Source organism: Bos mutus, unplaced genomic scaffold, assembly GCF_027580195.1.
Source record: "Bos mutus isolate GX-2022 unplaced genomic scaffold, NWIPB_WYAK_1.1 CTG303, whole genome shotgun sequence".
Lineage (NCBI taxonomy): Eukaryota > Metazoa > Chordata > Mammalia > Artiodactyla > Bovidae > Bos > Bos mutus.
The window spans coordinates 25,161-50,000 of NW_027219795.1; the positions used below are offsets into that span (position 1 = coordinate 25,161).

At 41.3% G+C, this 24,840-nt stretch overlaps 1 pseudogene; it reads right to left on the reverse strand.

The window, feature by feature from the left end:
• Positions 1–613: 613 nt before the first annotated feature.
• Positions 614–24,840, reverse strand: part of LOC138986954 (mitotic spindle assembly checkpoint protein MAD2A-like) — a 51,627-nt pseudogene continuing 27,400 nt past the window's right edge.

Below are 24,840 nucleotides of genomic sequence, written 5' to 3' on the forward strand. Positions count from 1 at the left end.
CACGTGATCAGTGCATGATCAGCCACGTGATCAGTGCATGATCAGTCACGTGATCAGTGCATGATCAGTCACGTGATCAGTGCATGATCAGCCACGTGATCAGTGCATGATCAGCCACGTGAGTGCATGATCAGCCACGCGATCAGTGCATGATCAGCCACGTGATCAGTGCATGATCAGCCACGTGATCAGTGCATGATCAGCCACGTGATCAGTGCATGATCAGTCACGTGATCAGTGCATGATCAGCACGCGATCAGTGCATGATCAGCCACGTGATCAGTGCATGATCAGCCACGTGATCAGTGCATGATCAGTCACGTGATCAGTGCATGATCAGCCACGTGATCAGTGCATGATCAGTCACGTGATCAGTGCATGATCAGCCACATGATCAGTGCATGATCAGCCACGTGATCAGTGCATGATCAGTCACGTGATCAGTGCATGCTGATGCGGTGATCAGTGCATGTGATCACGTGATCAGCGCATGATCAGCCACGTGATCAGTGCATGATCAGGCACGTGATCAGTGCATGATCAGTCACGTGATCAGTGCATGATCAGCCACGTGATCAGTGCATGATCAGCCACGTGATCAGTGCATATACAATCTAACATTTGCTAAACTCAATTAATTCCAAGTGACATTTATCATTTTACATAAAGAACAATGTTTATTTTAAATCTACTGTTATAGGGTGAAGGAGGTTTCATAAAAGTTTGTCCAATAAATTGTAAGTACCTCAAGACTTACTCTACTTTGTATCCTTAGGCCCTCCCTACAATATAGTAGGCACAAGAAATAATATGCCGTACTGAATCCATAATAACTACGTAACTGTATCAATACACCAATATAAAAGATTTAATACAAATGTAAAACATACACATTTAACTTTATTTCATCATTGCCATTTAAAGCTTGATTTTATAAAACATAAAAGACATTCTTAAGAGTTCTGTATCACAACAATTTGAAAAGTGGGAATATCCACAGCTTTATAGACTCAAGTTACATAAATTAAACTCAAATAATTGGACATTTTTTCAATACAGAAACTATACAAATGAAATAAATGACAAGAGAATGCAATAGGAGAAATATGTCACTACTTATGGACTATCATTAGTTACTTTCAGGATGTAAATGAAGATTCTGAAGATTCATATTTCTTTTGTTCTATTTCATATTTAAATATTTCTCTACATTCTGAGTCAAGCTACTTGACCAAAAGTCTGATTTAGCAAGGCATTTAGCAAAAGTTTTTCCACCTATGGTTACTACCTCCAAAGGAAGTAACACTGCAGTACTGATGCAATCTGTGCAGTAACTTATGTCAACCCTCTGGAAAGTCAGATAGGTACCAAAAATGGAACAATTTTGCACAGATTCAGTTAAGTATCATGTTAAGTTTTCCTCATCTAAAAATTAACCAATGAAATAAAACATACCAACTACAGTTGATCTGGTAGGAAAACCACATTTGAGAGTTACAAGTACGTTATTGTCCATATCTCATCCTCAGTCATTGACAGGAATTGTGTAGGCTACCATGCTATTTACTTTGTGAATTGTAGTAGTAAATGAACGAAGACGAACTTCCTCAGAATTGGTAATGAACTGTGGTCCCGACTCTTCCCATTTTTCAGGTACAACCAGATCTTTGTCTGTACAAATAAGGAGATCAAATGAACCTAAATTGGAGATAAAATCATTAAAGTACATTATTTTTTTCCAAAGTAGAAGAACCGTCCTTGTCTCTCTCACATTTTGAACCACCCACAGTATTAGAAAAGATAGTTTAGCCTGGTCTGTAATGACTAGTCAATTGCTTTTTCTCCATAGAAAGTTACTGTATTACAGAAAATATTGTACTCCTTTTGCTTTATCTTATGAAACTTCAAGTTTGCTTTTTTTTTTTTTTTTTTTAAAGAGAAAACCATTATCTGCAGAAAGTATGGAGTCAATCACACAGGACAGCATAAAGGCAACCTGAAGGAAAGCTAACATCTGGGCTCTATGACTGATGTAGCCTGGGGCCTAGAGCAGTGTCTCGCATATAGTAGGCATTCGGGAAATATCTGATAAGGTAGAAAAGCAAGACAGTTATGGCTAGCCTTAAAAATATACATAAAAAATTAAGATAACGAATGGGATTACATTAAGACATTCAAGAATGAATACTGTGGAATACTTTGATTCCTTTCCTTTTCAGAATTTCCAAATTTCTAGAATGCATATAACACTACTTCTGCTTTATAATGGGTTTTTCATTTTTATTATGTAATATTAATAATTAAGAAAAAAATTAATAAAGGGCTTATTCTTAAAATAGTAGCTTAGTCTTTTTCCTGACAAATTTTAAGTCAATGTGAAGTTGTATAATACTTACAAGAAACTTCCAACAGTGGCAGAAATGTTACTGTAGCTGTGATCTGTCTGACCACTGAACAGATTTCATCTTGGATAGCTTTCTGAGACTTTTCTCTGGGTGCACTATTGAAGAAACCAAATCAATTTAAGTGTTAACAAATTATTTAAAACACTGGTAAGACTGATCAAATGTTTCCAAGATCAAATAATTAATACATTAAAATGGATTTTTTTTTAAGTTATAAGTATATCATTAGGGTCTATATACCACAAGAGCATTTTTATTATTTCATTTATCATTCCAGTCATTTTCTAGGGGTGGTCTTAAAATCAGGTTATTTGGTATCAGGTAATCAGAAAACTGGCCAAGTGCTTCAAGTTAGGAAAACTACAGCACCTTTCAAAAAATGAAAATAATATCTAAAATATTTTGTTGGTACATTTTTCAGTAATGCTTAATTCCCTACTGCCTCAAATAAGAAATTACATTAAATATCAAATTATTTTTATAAGTTAAAAATTTCCTAAAATAAACCAAAGGCTTCAGAAGCAAACTACATTTCATTATGAAAAATGATTCTGAATTTACCAGTAAGCAAGCCTAGGACAATGCTAGACATGATCATATAAGCATTTCCCATTCACGTGGTCTGGAAACTTTTTTATGAAGTGTCTTAGAAAATTTAGGGCATTCAATGAAATACAATAGAGCTGAATCTTAGGCTTGGGGAATCTAGGATAACCCCTGATGGTTAAAAGTACCTTTAAACAATTCACTAAACGGGCCACCAGGTACATACTACCATAAACACTGAAGGGTGAAATTCACCAATTTACTCTATAGGCAATTATGTTAAAAGTTCATTGTCTTATATAAGACAGTGAACTGTTCTTTGCCACAGGAGACTAAGGATCAAATGAAACATCCTAGCAATGGCACCCCACTCCAGTACTCTTGCCTGGGAAATCCCATGGATGGAGGAGCCTGGTAGGCTACAGTCCATGGGGTCACTAAGAGTCGGACACGACTGAGCGACTTCACTTTCACTTTTCACTTTCATGCATTGGAGAAGGAAATGGCAACCCACTCCAGTGTTCTTGCCTGGAGAATCCCAGGGACGGGGGAGCCTGGTGGGCTGCCGTCTATGGGGTCTCACAGAGTTGGACACGACTGACGCGAATTAGCAGCAGCAGCCATTAAAAAGAATACATTTGAATCAGTTCTAACGAGGTGGATGAAACTGGAGCCTATTATACAGAGTGAAGTAAGCCAGAAAAACACCAATACCGTATACTAACGCATATATATGGAATTAGGAAGATGGTAACGATAACCCTGTATGCGAGACAGCAAAAGAGACACAGGTGTATAGAACAGTCTTTTGGACTCTGCGGGAGAGGGAGAGGGTGGGATGATTTGGGAGAATGGCATTGAAACATGTATAATATCATATAAGAAACAAATCACCAGTCCAGGTTCGATGCAGGATACAGGATGCTCGGGGCTGGTGCACTGGGATGACCCAGAGGGATGGTGGGAGGGGGTTCAGGATGGGGAACATGTGTGCACCCATGGAGGATTCATGTGGTCTGTATGGCAAAACCAATACAATACAGTAATTACTTTACTATTGTATTGTATACAATAGTAAAGTAATTAGCCTCCAATTAAAATAAATTAATTTATATTTAAAAAAATAAACATCCTAGAAAAAAATTGTACTTTATATGAAACTTGTTCAATATAATTAGAACTCATTTGGTAAAGAAAATAAATTTTAAAACATATGAAAATGGAAGTAGTTCCTACTTACCTATCATCTTTTGCATCTTATGAACTCAATATCAAACTGCCATCTTTCAAGGACCTCTCCACTTTCAATGTTTGAGATGACTACCACCAGTTTCTGAACTGAACACTTGTATAACTATTCTGCAATACACAAAACAAGGCATCTCTTTTAGTTTACTGCATTACAAAGCAACTCTCCTCTCACAATGAACTTCCTATCCTCAGCAAATTTCTCCCACTGCTATTTTGGTTCTCCTCCAAATTGTGCAGAAAATTTGCCCCATCAATGGCCTAGCTCCCAAATTTCAATTTCTCAGTATTTGTGCCAGGTATAGCACTGGGTGCTAAGACAGTGAACACGAGGTACTTCCATCCTAATCCAAAGGAAGGGTGAAGGAGATGTCATTAAGCTAATTACAACAATAAATGTGAAATTATAACTGCTGTAACTGCTATGATGCTGCAGTTTCCTATGACATAATAGTGGTTACCTATGATGGTGCAACATATACTACAATTAAAGCAGAGAATAGGAAATTCTGACTGAGCGGGGTTTGAGTTTTGTTCTAAGAGACAACAATATACATATACAAAACAGGGAAGAGGGTATAGGTTTTAAAATATGAAATGATGGATTTATGTTGGCGGTGTGAGGTTTTAGTTGCGGCACGTGGGATCTCCCTGCTAAAGCTATAGGTCTTGGACTCAAAACAGAGCACTGGATCAGAGGACTGAAAGGAGGCCAATACAACTGCAATTTAAGAAAGGGAGGATGAACAAGGCTGGTCTGACAAGAATAATGGGCCGGACCACACAAGGTCATGAGCGCCAAATTAAAGATGTTACACTATAAGAACTAAGGAGGTCATTACTGTGTTTGAAGCAGAGTATGATGTGACTCAAGTTGTATTTGAAAACTATCCTTCTGGATGTGATGTAGAAAGTAAACTGGAAGTAAACAGGGGATCTAGGGCACTAATTCATGAATAACTCAAGCAAGAGCGAATAAAGACTTAGAGAAAGATATACTGGTAGAGATGGAGCAGTAGACAGATTCAAGAGATTTCATGGTTAAAACTGCTAAGATTTATGGGATTACTTCAGGGTAAGGAAGAGGAATGAATCAGGGATAGCTCCCAAGTTTCTGATTATATCAGTAATCAGATGGTTGATCCAGTCACCAAGAGGAAAGAGAACTGAAATGGAGATGATCCTAAATTCAGTTTTTAATACAACGAGTGTGAAGCGGTATATTATATAGCTGCATAAAGACATGAAGGGAGTCACTCAATATATGAGCCAAGAGTTAGGAGAGGCTTTGGTTAGATATTGGTTCATGAGTCAGATACAAAAGTTGTTACTAGAATTATGTATGTACATGTAAGAGGTCAACTAGAGAGAGATTACTGTTAAGAGGGCCTCAGACTGAGCCCTCAATCTTAGAAACTGAGAATATTTTATTCAGGAATCAGTTTTTTTTTTTTTAAAGAGATAGAAAATATTTTAGAAATATTGAAGGCTTTGGGTCACCTACGTAGCATAGTCTTCTTTAAAATGTAATATTCTTAGCTTGCAAGCAGTACAAAATAAGCCACTTGCTGGATCTGGCCTGTTGGCCTTGCTCACTCCTGGCATATGTGAACAACTTTTATCAGCTTACCTGTGAAAAAGAGATTGAGTGGTAATTTGAAGATATGGGGAAGTTGGTGATTTTTTTCTCTCTTAAAAATGGAAATGAAACCAATGGGAAAAATCCAAATGGAAACAAAGAAATTGACAACATAAGAGAGAGGAAATAGAGAGTGTTTTGCCTGTGTTCTCCTCTAGGAGTTTTATAGTTTCTGGTCTTACGTTGAGATCTTTAATCCATTTTGAGTTTATTTTTGTATATGGTGTTAGAAAGTGTTCTAGTTTCATTCTTTTACAAGTGGGTGACCAGATTTCCCAGCACCACTTGTTAAAGAGATTGTCTTTAATCCATTGTATATTCTTGCCTCCTTTGTCAAAGATAAGGTGTCCATATGTGCGTGGATTTATCTCTGGGCTTTCTATTTTGTTCCATTGATCTATATTTCTGTCTTTGTGCCAGTACCATACTGTCTTGATAACTGTGGCTTTGTAGTAGAGCCTGAAGTCAGGTAGGTTGATTCCTCCAGTTCCATTTTTCTTTCTCAAGATCGCTTTGGCTATTCGAGGTTTTTTGTATTTCCATACAAATTGTGAAATTATTTGTTCTAGCTCTGTGAAGAATACTGTTGGTAGCTTAACACTCTCTGACATACATCACAGCAGGATCCTCTATGACCCACCTCCCAGAATATTGGAAATAAAAGCAAAAATAAACAAATGGGACCTAATTAAACTTAAAAGATTCTGCACATCAAAGGAAACTATTAGCAAGGTGAAAAGACAGCCTTCAGAATGGGAGAAAATAATAGCAAATGAAGCAACCGACAAACAACTAATCTCAAAAATATACAAGCAACTCCTCCAGCTAAACTCCAGAAAAATAAATGACCCAATCAAAAAATGGGCCAAAGATCTAAATAGACATTTCTCCAAAGAAGACATACAGATGGCTAACAAACACATGAAAAGATGCTCAACATCACTCATTATCAGAGAAATGCAAATCAAAACCACTATGAGATACCATTTCACACCAGTCAGAATGGCTGCGATCCAAAAGTCTACAAATAATAAATGCTGGAGAGGGTGTGGAGAAAAAGGAACCCTCTTACACTGTTGGTGGGAATGCAAACTAGTACAGCCACTATGGAGAACAGTGTGGAGATTTCCTTTAAAAACTGGAAATAGAACTGCCTTATGATCCAGCAATCCCACTGCTGGGCATACACACTGAGGAAACCAGAAGGGAAAGAGACACGTGTACCCCAATGTTCATCGCAGCACTGTTTATAATAGCCAGGACATGGAAGCAACCTAGATGTCCATCAGCAGATGAATGGATAAGAAAGCAGTGGTACATATACACAATGGAGTATTACTCAGCCATTAAAAAGAATACATTTGAATCAGTTCTAATGAGGTGGATGAAACTGGAGCCTATTATACAGAGTGAAGTAAGCCAGAAGGACAAACACCAATACAGTATACTAACACATATATATGGAATTTAGAAAGATGGTAACGATAACCCTGTATACGAGAGACAGCAAAAGAGACACTGATGTATAGAACAGGCTTATGGACTCTGTGGGAGAGGGAGAGGGTGGCAAGATTTGGGAGAATGGCATTGAAACATGTGAAATGTCATGTATGAAACGAGATACCAGTCCAGGTTCAATGCACGATGCTGGATGCTTGGGGCTGGTGCACTGGGACGACCCAGAGGGATGGGATGGGGGAGGGAGGAGGAGGAGGAGGGTTCAGGATGGGGAACACATGTATAATTTTTTTAAATAAAAAAAAAAAAAAAAGAGAGAGAGAGAAATAGGGTAAAGTTCCTAAGGCTAGAGAAGTGGAATTTAAAAGACTGAATAGTTTGCCTGTAAAGCATTTCCTCCATTTTAACTAAAAGGGAGAAATTAAGTAGGAAAGTGTGAGAGGGTAACAGGCAGGAAGGCCAGGGTCTCCAAATAGAGAAATAGCCTGCAAGTGTCAGACATTTTTATCTCTCTTAAGCGGCAGGAGGAAACAAACTAGCAATATTTTTTCCTTCTCTATACAAATTTAAAGGAGGTTTCTCTTAAAATATTGTGTTGCCATAATGACACCCAGCTTCACCTGAAGTTAGCTATTCTCGAGTCTAGAGATAACCAATGCCTTTTTCTTATGAAATGTTTGTCTTAAGCTATGCTAATGTACTATGCCTTTACCCCAAACTCTGTCTCCAAGTCGGTTCCGCCTCTTGGCCCAGAACCTACTTGACAAACCAGTATGGATATTGTTCCCTAATCTATGTAAATGAAACTATTTGTATGGTGGTCTGCCCTTCTTCAAGATTCAAGTTAATCATTTTATGGCCCAGGATAAACCATTTATCCCAAAATGCATCTTATGGGTGAGGGGCCTGGTGCCATTCTGAATTTTAAGATATTCCTTTCTTTCATTAACAGACTGCTAGTGACTATATAACATCCAGCTAAAGACCAGCAGGGGGTACTCTTTCTGCCCCCTTCTGATGCCTATGTCAGAAGCTTTCTCTATCTCCTTTATACTTCAATAAAACTTTATTACACAAAAGCTCTGAGCGATCAAGCTCGCGTCTCTGGCCCCGGATTGAATTCTTCTCCTCCGGGGCCAAGAAAGTGTATTCGCGTGATTCAACAAACCTTTCATCTTGGGGCTCGTCCGGGATCCTTCAGGACAAGGTAAGGATGCTTGGAGCTTTAGTTCTTTGTTCTCTTAGCGAACACGTTTTCTGCTGTGCTTTACTAACTCAACCGTGTGCTTGTGTGAATGAATGACATGCCCTGCGTAAAACAAGTAAGGAGCCCTGCTCTGCAGTTCCACGGTGATCTCATACGGCTTATGGCAGAAACCTGTCGGGCGTTATACCGACCTGCCAATGCCAAGAGGCACCCAATGTCTCCTTCGGGAACTGACCAGAAATGGGCAAAGCGTGTGGACCGAACTCTCCTTTCTCGGTCAAACTTTTCGGTCTCTTTGACCATTTCATAACGCCTTGGGAATTAGAAGTACTAACCTAATCTATCGGATCATAGACTTTCAAGGGACGTGTGATCTATACTGTTACTGTGTACTGTGGCTTAGGTCCCAAACTTGGATTGGTAGTCAAGAAAGTGTCTAGCCTCGCTAGAGAATCGAAAGTTCGGAAGCTAGATGGAGCTCTAGCTCCCAGAACATCTCTGAGGTTAAAGGTTACTCAGATTGGGAATGGGTTTTTTTTCCTTTGGTAATGCCGGCTCTTAGTGGATCAGAGGAGGCTGTTATACTGGTGTGGTGATGCTTGGAAAGAACATCTCAGTTTTATGTTCGCGTCGGTCTTATTGTGGTCAGAAATACTCAGGGTCGTACACAGGCACTCAGGTGACGAATGTTTCCTACAATGGTCTTAGCTTGGGAGGCATTCGGAAGGTTACTCTGATTCACCCGGGTGACATCAGAGGCAAAGGTTAAGGGTGAAGAGCTGGACGTCAAGTAGGGATGCTAACCCCTGGTACATCCCCAAGAGTACGGCGCCTGCGTCGGTAAGGGACAGACTAAGTCCGACCAGGAAGGAAAAGCTTTTGGTGTAATGTCTGTCTACACCCCATCTAGAGCAGGGAGGACGCCTCCGGTAGAAAAAATGGCGCTGGTCTCTCTTACAGATGGGAGCTAACAATTCCAGCCTCACTCCTTTGAACTGTATCCTGAAAAACTGGGATAGATTTGATCCCCAGGGCTTAAAGAAGACACACCTGGTCTTCGTATGTGATACTGCATGGCCACGGTATCCATTGGAGGACGTAACGGTGGCCAGTTGGAGGGTCTCTTAAGTATAATACTGTTCTACAAAGAAAGGAACAAGGGAAATGGGTAGAAGTAGCATAGAAATATGCCAGACTTATGTCCTAAGGGTATAGATTTGGGCGTGAAATCTTCAGCTCCCTCCTGTCCTCTTACTTTTGCCCCCGTACCTGGGACTCCAAACTGGGATTCAAACTGCCCACATGGAGGTCCAAACAACTCCTGTCTCAGTACGACCTCAGACTACTCTGGTTTCAGTAGAAACTCAGACCAAAAGTAAGAGATGAGATGGAGGACAGGAGACAAAGAGAAGAGGAGAAACAGGTTTCTCCAATCTATCCCTGGGATCATATGCAGAGCAGCCAGAGAGACTGAGGAACAGCCACACAAGCTGTTGCCTCTTTATGAAACACCCACCAGGAGAAATAATCAGTCTGTGAGAGTTAATAAGCCTTTTTCTTATCAAGAAATACAAAGAATCAAGGAGGATTTGGGGACTATTTAGAGGACCCAGAAAAATATATTAGAGCTTTTAAAGGTGTTACTCTGCTTTATGACCTCACTTGGAAGGATGTGATGTATATCTTGGGACAAACGCTGACTCCTGAGTCAAAGACTGAGTTTTTTGCTTATGGAGATGAGTGGCTTGTAATGAATCAGTAGGGAAGAGGGAGAACGAGATAGCGGCCCTCCCCACTGGGAATCAGCGGTCCCAACTATAGAACCAGACTGGGACTACAACACAGCTAAAGGAAGATGGGATCAGAGTCATTTTGTTAGATGTATTCTTGAAGGACTTAGGCAGAAGCGTTCTAAGCCTTTAAACTATGGCAAATTGGCAGTATAGAACAGGAAGAGAAAGAAGCTCCTGGTAAATTCCTAGATAGACTGAGAGAAGGCCCTCAGAGATTCACTGAGATTGATCCGAAAGTGAAAGGGAAAAGTGATCTTAAAAGATAGATTTCTTACTCAGTTGGCTCCAGATATCCGCCGTAAGCTATTAAAACAGGCGTATGGACCAAATCAGTCTTTAGATACTCTGTTACAACTGGCTCAGACAGTCTATTATGGTAGGGAATATGAGGAAAAGAAAGAAAGGCAAAAAGACAAAGGAAAAGGCGGAAGCCTTCGCCATGGCTATGAAAAAACGTTCTTAAACAGCCTGAAAAATGCCCAGAGGGGCCCAGGTGAAAAGGGATGGGCTTGCTACTGCTGTGGAAAGGAGGGGCACCTCAAGCGGGATTGCCCTCAGGCATCTAAGCCGCCCCGGCTCCATGTCCGGTCTGCAAAGGACCACACTGGAAGAGAGACTGCCCCCAGAGGCGAGGTCTCCGGGTCGGACTTCAAGACAATCAGGACTGAAGGTGCCCGGGGTCCCCACACAAGCTCCCGTCCTAATTACACCTGAGGAACCCGGGTATTAATAGTTGTGGGGGCCAATCCGTCGATTTCCTTTTTAGATACTGGGGCAACTTAATACTTACTGAAGCCCCTGGCCCACTTTCTTCTCCCGATCCACTTCCGTAATGGGACTGTCTGGACAAGCCAAAAGGTATTATTTCAGTTATTCTTTATCTTGCAACTGGGATTCTGTGCTGTTTTCACACGAGTTCCTGATTGTGCCAGAATCTCCCTCACCCCTTTTGGGAAGGGATATACTGAGCAAGGTCCATGCCTCTGTTTTCATGAATATGGAGCCTTCCCTTTCTCTCCCTTTTATTGAACAAAATGTAAATCCTAGAGTATGGGCTGATGGAAAATCTGTGGGTCGAGCACAAAATGCTATTCCTGTAGTTGTTAAGCTCAAAGACCCACACGTATTTCCACATAAGAAGCAGTATCCACTGAAACCTGAAGTTAAAGAAGGGTTAAAACCCATCATCGAAAATTTAAAGGAACAGGGACTATTAATTCCCTGTAACAGTCCTTGCAACACTCCTATTTTGGGTATAAAGAAATCAAATGGTAAATGGAGACTAGTTCAAGATTTACGAATAATAAATGAGGCTGTAGTTCCTTTACACCCCGTGGTGCCTAATCCTTACACTCTATTGTCTGAAATTCCTGAACGGGCCAAATATTTCTCAGTAATTGATTTAAAGGATGCCTTCTATTCAGTGCCTTTGGCAGAAGAAAGTCAATTCCTATTTGCCTTTGAAGACCCTACGCAGCCAGCTTCTCAGTTAACCTGGACAGTTTTGCCCCAGGGATTTCGTGACAGTCCTCACTTATTCGGACAAAGTTTGTCACGGGATTTACAAAACTTTAACAGCTCTGAAGCAGTGGTGTTACAATATGTAGATGATATTTTGCTCTGTGCTGAGACAGAGGAAGCTTGTTCATGAGCCTCAGAAGATTTCTTAAACTTTCTGGCAGGCTGTGGTTACAAGGCATCAAGAGAAAAGGCTCAGCTTTGTCAACAATCGGTTAGATATCTGGGCCTAATCATATCAGAAGGGACTAGGGCCATAGGCCCTGAGAGAATTAAACCTATACTAAATCACCCCTACCTATGACTTTAAGACAATTGAGAGGATTTTTGGGAATCACAGGTTACTGTCGCATTTGGATTCCGGGTTATGGGGAACTTGCCCGGCCTTTATATAAACTTATAGCTGAAACTCAGCAGGCCCAAACTGACAAACTGGTTTGGTCTCCAGAAACTCAAAAGGCTTTTAAGGTTCTTCAGACTGCTCTCCTGCAAGCTCCAGCTCTGAGCTTGCCCACAGGGTCAGAATTTAATTTGTTTGTCACTGAAAGAAAAGGTGTGGCATTGGGAGTTTTGACACAACCCCGAGGGCCTCACCAACAACCTATTGCTTATCTAAGCAGAGAACTAGATGTAGTTGCACGTGGGTGGCCCCACTGCCTAAGAGTAATTGGGGCAACGGCTTTATTAGCACCTGAAGCTTTAAAAATAATTAATGGATGAAACCTTACTGTACTGACTTCTCATGATGTGAGTGGAATCTTAAATTCTAAGGTTAATATTTGGATGACAGACAGTAGGCTTCTTAAGTATCAGTCATTGTTGTTAGAAGGACCAGTAACTAAGCTTAAAGTTTGTGGAAATTTAAATCCTGCCACTTTCCTTCCTGAGAAGGAAAATGAAACACCTGATCACGATTGTTCTCAATTCCTAACCTTAAACTATGCAGCTCGGGAGGATCTAAAGGATACCCCATTAGACAATCCTGACATGGAAATATTTACAGATGGCAGTTCTTTTGTTCAGGATGGAAAGCATAAAGCAGGTTACGCCATGGTGACTGCTGAACAGGTTTTGGAAGCAAAATCTCTCCCCCAGGGAACCAATGCTCAGTTAGCGGAGCTTGTGGCCCTGACCCGAGCTCTAGAGTTAAGCAAAGGGCAGCGGATGGGCCTGATAATCTATGTGAGTCTACTTCTGCTGACTCCAAATATCCTGAGTCTGCTGTTGTATCCTCAAGACAATATATTCCTGTCCTGGGCTCACTCCTATGCTGCATTCCACAATCGGTCTAACTGCTGGGTCTGCGGAGCGCTCCCCTCTTCGTCAGTGGAAGGCTTCCCGTGGTGGACATCCCCACTTCAAGGAAAAGACTTTCTCCAAGTCTGTGAATACCTTCGACAACAATCACATGCAATGTCTCTTATTCATCTGATGACATCTACCAACCCTAAAATGGACTGATGCAATACTTTGTACTTTAACTATGGACATAATGTGACTTTTAGTTTTGATTCTGAATGTTTTGTTCTTGCTGTTTGCTCCCTGCATCTGTAATTGTATAACTGGATTTGTTTCTAGGCGCATGAAAGCTTCTAAGTTACAAATGATTGCTCAAACTCCTGCTACTACTGTAGCTTCCTCCAGCTATTATTTGGGGCCCCTGGATCAGATATCCTCAATATGAGGATTAGGAGAATATGTTGCCTCACCAATTTAGGGACAACGCCCCTTGTCAGCTCGGAAGTAGTTATGGAATGAGAACGACGCCCCTTTTCCCTAGGCAACATAATTCTCCTAAAAGAAAAGGGGGGAATGAGAGGGTAACAGGCAGGAAGGCCAGGGGTCTCCAAATAGAGGAAATAGCCTGCAAGTGTCAGACATTTTTATCTCTCTTAAGCGGCAGGAGGAAACAAACTAGCAATATTTTTTCCTTCTCTATACAAATTTAAAGGGAGGTTTCTCTTAAAATATTGTGTTGCCATAATGACACCCGGCTTCACCTGAAGTTAGCTATTCTCGAGTCTAGAGATAACCAATGCCTTTTTCTTATGGAAATGTTTGTCTTAAGCTATGCTAATGTACTATGCCTTTACCCCAAACTCTGTCTCCAAGTCGGTTCCGCCTCTTGGCCCAGAACCTACTTGACGACAAGAAATGATTCAACAACAACCTTTCAAGTGTAGATACATCTGACAAGAAATTATTGGTCTCAAAGGACACAAACCAAAAACCAGTAACTTAGGCAAGGCTGGCTTGCTACTTCTTCAGATTAAGATGAAGATATACATCCATAGTTGCCTAGAGGTTCCATAGCAAACAATCTGAGTGCAGCCGTAGGAATGACTATGGGTGGCTTAGCTCTGAAGTTAATGAAAACGCAATGATGTAATCTGAAAATGAAGCTAGTTGAAACAACAAAAGTGATTCAGGAATTTTAAAAAAAAAAAAAAATGCGGCTGTAGTATTTTTAGAACTAGTATTTTGGAAGATCTAATGAGCAGAAAGGGAGAAACATCTTACAACACAGAGAAATTAGAAATGAGAATCCTAAGTGGAGAGAAATATGAAAAAGAAACTAGTAGAAATTCTAGAAATAAAAGGAATAGATGGAGCATACTGATCCAACAATACTGCAACTCCTTGAGCTAAAAGAAGAAAATGAGTGTGCAGACAGAAAAGGCTTACTGACTCACAGGCATGATTAAAAAAAAAAAAAAAAAGACAAATGGAAACAGGTGAAAAATAAGAAAATTCCAATGAGTGCTGTTATTTAGTAGTTCCTTCTTCTTAAAGTTTAGTTCCCTAAGTTGAATCTGATTTTAGTTCCTTCATCTTAATATATATAATGATGGCTTTAGACTCCAAGCAGCTACAAAAAATATATGCAGTGGATTTTTCTCAGATAACGAATGCCATCATAATTACATAAAACTCCAATGTGTTCTATCATCCCTGAAGGAGTTGATGGAGATTGTTTTGTTAAGCCATATCAGATTCCGAACCTTAAAATATTCAGCCTACTCAAAAGTGGAGGAAGGGTGGGAATTCTTTCAATTTGTATGTTATTTGCTTCCCTCCCAAACTGTATCGGAGATGGTAGTGCGGTTTACACTACCCTGTACAGAGCTGAAAAATGACCGCCAAGAAACTAGAAAATGTGGATCGTAGGTGTGCTGGTATCCAACTCTTTACAACCCAATGGACTGTAACCTGCCCGGCTCCTCTGTCCAGGGGATTATCCTGACAAGAATACTGGAGTGAGTTGGCATTTCCTATTCAAGGGGATCTTCCAGACTCAGGATGGAACCTGGGTCTTCTGTGTCTCCTACATTGGCAGGTGGATTCTTTACCACTGAGTCACCTGGGAAGCCCGAGGATCCTATTAACATTAAGGCCTGCAAAACTCAAAACTGTGTCCAACAATAAAATACCTTTTAGTTGATCCACATTATTTAGGTATTTTATGAGCTCAGGATCAGTAGTTACAAGCAAGGTGAGTCCATATTTCTGCACCCGAGTAAAGGTTTCCGATGGATATAAGCCACGCTGATATAAAATACTGTTGATGCCAAATGCTGAAAACATAAATATTAAAGTCATCATCACGTTGTAACTTCAGGGAAAATAAAGCATATGTAGATGGGGCTATGGTTTCATTAATAGTGTAAAGTTATAAATGTCTAAACACGTGTTTGTGTTTTGCTGAAAGCCGAGTAGGTACAAAGTGGCATTAAAAAAAATCCTTAAAATCTTGCGTCTAAGTGATAGCTGCATTTATGTGGCAACAGAAGGAAAATGCCAAACTGCACTAATCTACCAATGCCAAATTCCATTTCATTGTAAAACAAGTCCAAATGCCTATTTTATGATTAGAGGGTGTCAAAACAGGCAACTGACAGATGGGTACCAAGCCCAGGCAGGCCTCTCCCCGTCTCTCTTTCCTCCTCTTATCCTCACCAGTCTTGCCAGGTTCTGTCAGCAAGTACACCTGGCCGAGCTCAGAACAGCTCTTCCCGAAGTCTAGCCCGTCACGGTCCACCCGCGAGGCCACTCGCCGTTGGGGGCGGGGGGTGTGGGAGGAGCTCTGCATTGGAAAGAAACGCTCCCGCAAAGGGGCCCCCCCGCAAGGCGGGCCCCTGCAGCGCCCGGGCCGCCTCCTCTGCCGGAAGCAACACGAGCGGAGGCGGCGCCCGCCGCCCCACTTCCTGATCCCTCCTGCCGGCACCAGAGGCCGCGGTACAAGGGCCGGGATTCGGGGCCGCTCCGGCCGAGCCGCGGGCCTGCGGGCGGCCTGCGCTCGGCTCTCCCCGCCCTCCGCCTCGCGCGAGGAGAACTTACAGAAGAACTCGGCCACGATCTCGGCGCTCCCGCGCAAGGTGATGCCTTGCTCCCGGGAGAGCTGCAGCGCCATGGCCAGGCCCACGGATGACGGTACACGTTTCCACCCAGCAGACAGCGACGCCAGGGGCTTCCGGAGCAGTTCCCCGCCACTCGTTTCAAAAGGAACGACGCAGGACGCCGTCGCGCCCTTTGCGCAGGCGCGGAGCGCGTCTAGACCCCTCCCGTCGTGTCCTTTGCGCAGGCGCGAAGTGCCTCTAGACCCCGCCCTGCGCGGCCGTGTCCTGCAGGTTCTCTCGGCCCCTGCGGGAGTGGCGGTTCGCGCAGGCGCAGTGGAGAGGCGTGGCGGCGCCGTTCCCGGGTGGTGACACCTGGCCGGGTTCCTGCTGTAGTTATGGGCTGGCTGGCGGGCTGGCGGCTAGAGGGGAAGACGGTAGGTCCAGGTTTTAGTGGCTGCTCTCTGGGTCTGCGGACAGAGCGACCTAGGAGCACAATCCCCGAGTTTGAGAGATTCTGTGAAAGTTTTATGAACTGTCCGCCACCCTGAGTAGCCCCAGTGATCCTTAGTCAGCGGTCGGAAGTAGGTGCTCTGGGAGTTTGCTTCCCCACTGGCTCAGACGGTGAGGACTGTGCAATGCCGGAGACCTGCAATGCACGATCCCTAGGTTGGGAGGATTCCCGGGAGAAGGGAATGGCAAAGCACTTCAGGATTCTTCCCCGGGGAATTTCATGGGCAGAGGAGCCTGGCAGGCTGCAGCCGATGGGGTCACAAAGAGTCGGACGCGACTGAGTGCCTAACATTTCAGTTTCTTTCAAAGCAGCTGCGTGCCACAGACAAGGTTTTAGAGATATTACTGTGCCGGCGTGGTGTGTTTTCCTGAGAAATTGGGCTAGGGATGAAAGGGACGAACGGAATCCCTTTTTCTTTCCCTCATCCTGGCTCAGCTCGCGTCTACCCCCGACCCCGCTGCTAGGCGGAGCCTGGGGGCAGCAAAAATCTGCGTCTGATAGTCCAGGCTCTACTCTGTGTACCCCACCACCCCTAGACAGATGGTCAGGGAATAAAGTCCTCTTACCAAAAAGGCTCGTCAACACCGAAGAGCTTCTCCGTGAATTTTGACTCAAATCCAGTGGCTTTTAATGTTTCTGTGAGAAGTATTAAGCAGATGTTGTTTAGTCGCTAAGTGGTGTCTGCCTCTTTTGCGACCTCATGGACTTGTAGCCTGCCAGGCTCTTGTGTCCATGGGGTTCTCCCCGCAATAATACTGGATTAGGTTTCCATTTCCTCCTCCTCCAGGGGGTCTTCCCCCACCCAAGAATCAAACGGGCTTCTCCTGCATTGGCAGGCGGATTCTTTACCACTGAGCCACCAGGGAAACCCAATTAAGCAGATAGTGCACTACTAATGTCATGTCAAGAAGAGGAGCCAAGATGGAGGAGTAGGATGGGGAGAACACTTTGTCCCCCACAAATTCATCAAAAGAGCATTTAAAAGCCGAGTAAATTCCACAAAACAACTTCTGAATGCCGGCAGAGGACATCAGGCACCCAGAAAAGCAACCCAAGTCTTCGAAAGGAGGTAGGAAAAAATATAAAAGACAAAAAAAGAGACAAAAGAGGGAGGGACGGAGTTCCGTCCCGGGAAGGGAGTCTTAAAAAGAGAGAAGTTTCCAAACATCAGGAAACCTTCTCACTGCTGAATCTGTGCCGAGCTTTGGAAGCACAGAGGGCAACATAACAGGGAGAAAAAATAAACAATTAGAACTCGCAGATTGCGAGCCCTACGGTAACTCCCCCAGCGGAGAAGCAGCGCAGACACCTGCACACGCCATTAGCAAGCGGGGGCTGGGCAGGGAGGCACGGCGCGGGCTGCATCGCTTAGAGTAAGGACCTGGTCTGAATACCCTGAGCACTATCTGAGCAAAATAATCTGGGTTAGCAAACCAGACTGTGGGATATCTATCACGCGAAAAGCCAGCCCTAACCTAAGACACCGCCAGGCCCGAGCACTGAACAAAGGACTGAACAGAGATAGCCTGCTGCAGACCTTCCCCCTCCGGTGACATGCAGCCAGAGCCAGAAGGGGGCAATCGCAGCCCCAGAGAGACATTATCTGTAAAACTTCTGGATGGTCAACATCTCCCTGAGAAGGTGTGCCGGTTGTACACCTAGATAACCGAGCGGCAGGGAGGCGGTAAGTCGCAGCAATCACGCTCACCAAACACCTCATCACCTGAGCTGCTCGGACCTGGGAAGGGCACAAAACGCAGGCCCAACCGAGTCTGTGCCTCTGAGGACTACCCGAGTGCCTGAACCTGAGTGGCTTGGACCTGGGAGGTGCAGGCAGCCCAGGGCCGACCACGGATGGTTCCCGGTGGAACAACCTAGAGTCTGAGCAGTGTGGGCAGGAAGGCTTCACGTGCCGTGAGCGGGGGCAGACCCAGTGTGGCTGAGGCACTGTGAGCACACGCCAGTGTTACTTGTTTGCAGCATCCCTCCCTCCCTCCCCACAGCGCGACTGAACAAGTGAGCCTAAAAAGAAAAAAAAAAAAAAAAAAAAGTGTCCTCCACCGTCCCCTTTGTGTCAGGGCGGAAACCAGACACTGAAGAGTCCAGCAAACAGAAAAAGCTATAACAGAGGGAACCACCTTGGAAGCTACAGGCAATAGATTAAAACCCTGTGGTTACTACCGACTACATAGGAAGGGGCCTATAGATCTTGAAAAATTAAAGTTGGACCAAGGAACTAGCCAAAAATGAGCTGAACCCATAATACTCACAACAAAACCAGAGAAAGTCCTTGATATATTTTTACTATATTTACAATCATCCTTTCTTTCTTTCTTTTTTATTTTAAAAAAAAAAAAATTTTAAGTCCTCTATTATTCCTTTAATTTTCACTTCTATAACCTACTTTGCAAAAAAAAAAAAAAAAAAACCCTTTTTTTTTTTTTTTTCTTTTCTTCAGCAAACTTCATATATATATTTTTAATAATTTTTTGACCTTTTTCCCCCCCCTTCTTCTTTTCTTTAACATTGTATTTTTGAAATTCCAAAAACTCTAGATTTCTAATTTTAGCTTTTTTTGGTATCTGTTATCAATTTTGTACCTATAGTTTTTTATAATTTCTGTTTTTTTTTTTTTTTCTGTTTCTTTCTCTTCTTCTTTTATATAACATTGTATATCTGAAATTCCAAACTCTACTCTAGATTTTTAATTTATGCTTTTTTGGTATTTGATATCAATTTTGTACCTGTATTTTCTTTATAATTTTTTGTGACATTGTTTTTTTTTTTGTTTATGTTTTTGTTTTCTGTCTGTCTTTTTCTTCTTCTTTTTTTAACATTGTATTTTTGAAATTCCAAACTCTACTCTAGATTTTTACTTTTTTTTTTTTTTTTGGTATTAGTTATCAATTTTGTACCTATATTTTCTTTTTATAATTTTTGCGACCTTGTTGTTTTTTTTCTTTTTTTTTTTTCTCTCTTTTCCTTCTTCTTTTCTTTAACATCATATTTTTAAAATTCCAAACTCTACTCTAGATTTTTAATTTTTGCTTTTATGTATTTGTTACCAATTTTGTACCTTTAAGAACCCAATCTTCAGTACCCATTTTTCACTAGGGAATGAGATTACTGGTTTAACTGCTCTCTCTTCTTTTGGACTCTCCTTATTCTCCACCAGGTCGCCTGTGTCTCCTCCCTAACCCCTCTCTACTCTACTCAACTCTGTGAATTTCTGTGTGTTCCAGACCATGGAGAACACACAGGGAACTGATTACTGGCTGGATCTGTCTCCCTCCTTTTCATTCTCCCCATTTATCCTTCTAGCCACCTCTATCTCCTTCCTCCGTCTTCTCTTCTCTGTATAACTCTGTGAACATCTATGAGCGGTCCAGTTGTGGAGTGCACATAAGGAAGTGATTATTGGCTAGTCCACTCACTCCACTATTGATTCCACCTCATCTCATTAGGGTCACCTCTAACTCCCTCCTCCCTCTTCTCTTCTCCATGTAACGCTGTGAACCTCTCTGGGTGACCCTCACAGTAGAGAAACTGTTCATCTTTAATGTAGATGTTTTATCAATGGTGCTGTATAGAAGGAGAAGTTTTGAAACTACTGTAAAAATAAGACCAATAACTGGAAGCAGGAGGCTTAAGTCCTAACCCTGACTCCAGGGAACTCCTGACTCCAAGGAACATTAATTGACAGGAGCTCATCAAATGCCTCCATACCAACACTGAAACCAAGCACCACACAAAGGCCAACAAGTTCCAGGGCAAGACATACCAAGCAAATTCTCCAGCAACAAAGGAACACAGCCCTGAGCTTCAAGATACAGGCTGCCCAAAGTCACCCCAAAAATATAGACATCTCATAACTCATTACTGGACACTTCATTGCACTCCAGAGAGAAGAAATACAGCTCCACCCACCAGAACACCGACACAAGCTTCCCTAACCAGGAAACCTTGACAAGCCACCTGTACAAACCCACACACAGCGAGGAAACGCCACAATAAAGAGAACTCCACAAACTGCCAGAATACAGAAAGGACACCCCAAAATCAGCACTTTAAACAAGATGAAGAGACAGAGGAATACCCAACAGGTAAAGGAACAGGATAAATGCCCACCAAACCAAACAAAAGAGGAAGAGATAGGGAATCTACCTGATAAAGAATTCTGAATAAGGATAGTGAAATTGATCCAAAATCTTGAAATCAAAATGGAATCACAGATAAATAGCCTGGAGACAAGGATTGAGAAGATGCAAGAAAGGTTTAACAAGGACCTAGAAGAAATAAAAAAGAGTCAATATATAATGAATAATGCAATAAATGAAATTAAAAACACTCTGGAGGCAACAAATAGAATAACAGAGGCAGAAGATAGGATTAGTGAATTAGAAGATAGAATGGCAGAAATAAATGAATCAGAGAGGATAAAAGAAAAACGAATTAAAAGAAATGAGGACAATCTCAGAGACCTCCAGGACAATATTAAACGCTACAACATTCGAATCCTAGGGGTCCCAGAAGAAGAAGACAAAAAGAAAGACCATGAGAAAATACTTGAGGAGATAATAGTTGAAAACTTCCCTAAAATGGGGAAGGAAATAATCACCCAAGTCCAAGAAACCCAGAGAGTCCCAAACAGGATAAACCCAAGGCGAAACACCCCAAGACACATTAACATAATTAATCAAATTAACAAAGATCAAACACAAAGAACAAATATTAAAAGTAGCAAGGGAAAAACAACAAATAACACACAAGGGAATTCCCATAAGGATAACAGCTGATCTTTCAGTAGAAACTATTCAAGCCAGGAGGGAATGGCAAGACATACTTAAAATGATGAAAGAAAATAACCTACAGCCCAGATTATTGTACCCAGCAAGGATCTCATTCAAGTATGAAGGAGAAATCAAAAGCTTTTCAGACAAGCAAAAGCTGGGAGAATTCTGCACCACCAAACCAGCTCTCCAACAAATACTAAAGGATATTCTCTAGACAGGAAACACAAAAACGGTGTATAAATTCGAACCCAAAACAATAAAGTAAATGGCAACGGGATCATACTTATCAGTAATTACCTTAAACGTAAATGGGTTGAATGCCCCGACCAAAAGACAAAGACTGGCTGAATGGATACAAAAACAAGACCCCTACATATGTTGTTTACAAGAGACCCACCTCAAAACAGGGGACACATACAGACAAAGTGACGGGCTGGAAAAAGATTTTCCATGCAAATAGGGACCAAAAGAAAGCAGGAGTAGCAATTCTTATATCAGATAAAATAGACTTTAAAACAAAGGCTGTGAAAAGAGACAAAGATGGTCACTACATAATGATCAAAGGATCAATCCAAGAAGAAGATATAACAATTATATATGCACCCAACTCGGGCGCACCACAGTATGTAAGACAAATGCTAACAAGTATGAAAGGAGAAATTAACAATAACACAATAATAGTGGGAGACTTTAATACCCCACTCACACCTATGGATAGACCAACTAAACAGAAAATTAACAAGGAAACACAAACGTTAAACAATACAATAGACCAGTTAGACCTAATTGATATCTATAGGACATTTCATCCCAAAACAATGAATTTCACCTTTTTTCTCAGGCACACATGGAACCTTCTCCAGGATAGATCACATCCTGGGCCATAAATCTAGCCTTGGTAAATTCAAAAAAACAAATCATTCCAAGCATCTTTTCTGACCACAATGCAGTAAGATTAGATCTCAATTACAGGAGAAAAACTATTAAAAATTCCAACATATGGAGGCTGATCAACACGCTGCTGAATAACCAACAAATCACAGAAGAAATCAAAAAAGAAACCAAAATTTTCATAGAAACGAATGAAAATGAAGACACAACAACCCAAAACCTGTGGGACACTGTAAAAGCAGTCCTAAGGGGAAAGTTCATAGCAATACAGGCATACCTCAAGAAACAAGAAAAAAGTCAAATAAATAACCTAACTCTACACCTAAAGCAACTAGAAAAGGAAGAAATGAAGAACCCTAGGGTTAGTAGAAGGAAAGAAATCTTAAAATTAGAGCAGAAATAAATGCAAAAGAAACAGAAGAGACCATACCAAAAATCAACAAAGCCAAAAGCTGGTTCTTTGAAAGGATCAATAAAATTGACAAACCATTAGCCAGACTCATCAAGAAACAAAGGGAGAAAAATCAAATCAATAAAATTAGAAACGAAAATGGAGAGACCACAAAAGGCAACACAGAAATACAAAGGATCATAAGAGACTACTATCAACAATTATATGCCCAAAAAATGGACAACGTGGAAGAAATGGACAAATTCTTAGAAAAGTACAACTTTCCAAAACTCAACCAGGAAGAAATAGAAAATCTTAACAGACCCATCACAAGCACGGAAATTGAAACTGTAATCAAAAATCTTCCAGCAAACAAAAGCCCAGGTCCAGACGGCTTCACAGCTGAATTCTACCAAAAATTTAGAGAAGAGCTAACACCTATCCTGCTCAAACTCTTCCAGAAAATTGCAGAGGAAGGTAAACTTCCAAACTCATTCTATGAGGCCACCATCACCCTAATACCAAAACCTGACAAAGATCCCACAAAAAAAGAAAACTACAGGCCAGTATCACTGATGAACATAGATGCAAAAATCCTTAACAAAATTCCAGCAATCAGAATCCAACAACACATTAAAAAGATCATACACCATGACCAAGTGGGCTTTATCCCAGGGATGCAAGGATTCTTCAATATCTGCAAATCAATCAATGTAATACACCACATTAACAAATTGAAAAATGAAAACTGTACGATTATCTCAATAGATGCAGAGAAAGCCTTTGACAAAATTCAACATCCATTTATGATAAAAACTCTCCAGAAAGCAGGAATAGAAGGAACATACCTCAACATAATAAAAGCTATATATGACAAACCCACAGCAAACATTATCCTCAATGGTGAAAAATTGAAAGCATTCCCTCTAAAGTCAGAAACAAGACAAGGGTGCCCATTTTCACCATTACTATTCAACATAGTTTTGGAAGTTTTGGCCACAGCAATCAGAGCAGAAAAAGAAATAAAAGGAATCCAAATTGGGAAAGAAGAAGTAAAACTCTCACTGTTTGCAGATGACATGATCCTCTACATAGAAAACCCTATAGAGTCCACCAGAAAATTACTAGAACTAATCAATGATTATAGTAAAGTTGCAGGATATAAAATCAACACACAGAAATCCCTTGCATTCCTATACACTAATAATGAGAAAACAGAAAGAGAAATTAAGGAAACAATTCCATTCACCATTGCAACGGAAAGAATAAAATACTTAGGAATATATCTACCTAGAGAAACTAAAGACCTATACATAGAAAACTATAAAACACTGGTGAAAGAAATCAAAGAGGACACTAATAGATGGAGAAATATACCATGTTCATGGATTGGAAGAATCAATATAGTGAAAATGAGTATACTACCCAAAGCAATTTATAGATTCAATGCAATCCCTATCAAGCTACCAACGGTATTCTTCACAGAGCTAGAACAAATAATTTCACAATTTGTATGGAAATACAAAAAACCTCGAATAGCCAAAGCGATCTTGAGAAAGAAGAATGGAACTGGAGGAATCAACCTGCCTGACTTCAGGCTGTACTACAAAGCCACAGTTATCAAGACAGTATGGTACTGGCACAAAGACAGAAATATAGATCAATGGAACAAAATAGAAATCCCAGAGATAAATCCACGCACATATGGACACCTTATCTTTGACAAAGGAGGCAAGAATATACAATGGATTAAAGACAATCTCTTTAACAAGTGGTGCTGGGAAATCTGGTCACCCACTTGTAAAAGAATGAAACTAGAACACTTTCTAACACCATACACAAAAATAAACTCAAAATGGATTAAAGATCTCAACGTAAGACCAGAAACTATAAAACGCCTAGAGGAGAACATAGGCAAAACACTCTCTGACATACATCACAGCAGGATCCTCTATGACCCACCTCCCAGAATATTGGAAATAAAAGCAAAAATAAACAAATGGGTCCTAATTAAACTTAAAAGCTTCTGCACATCAAAGGAAACTATTAGCAAGGTGAAAAGGCAGCCTTCAGAATGGGAGAAAATAATACCAAATGAAGCAA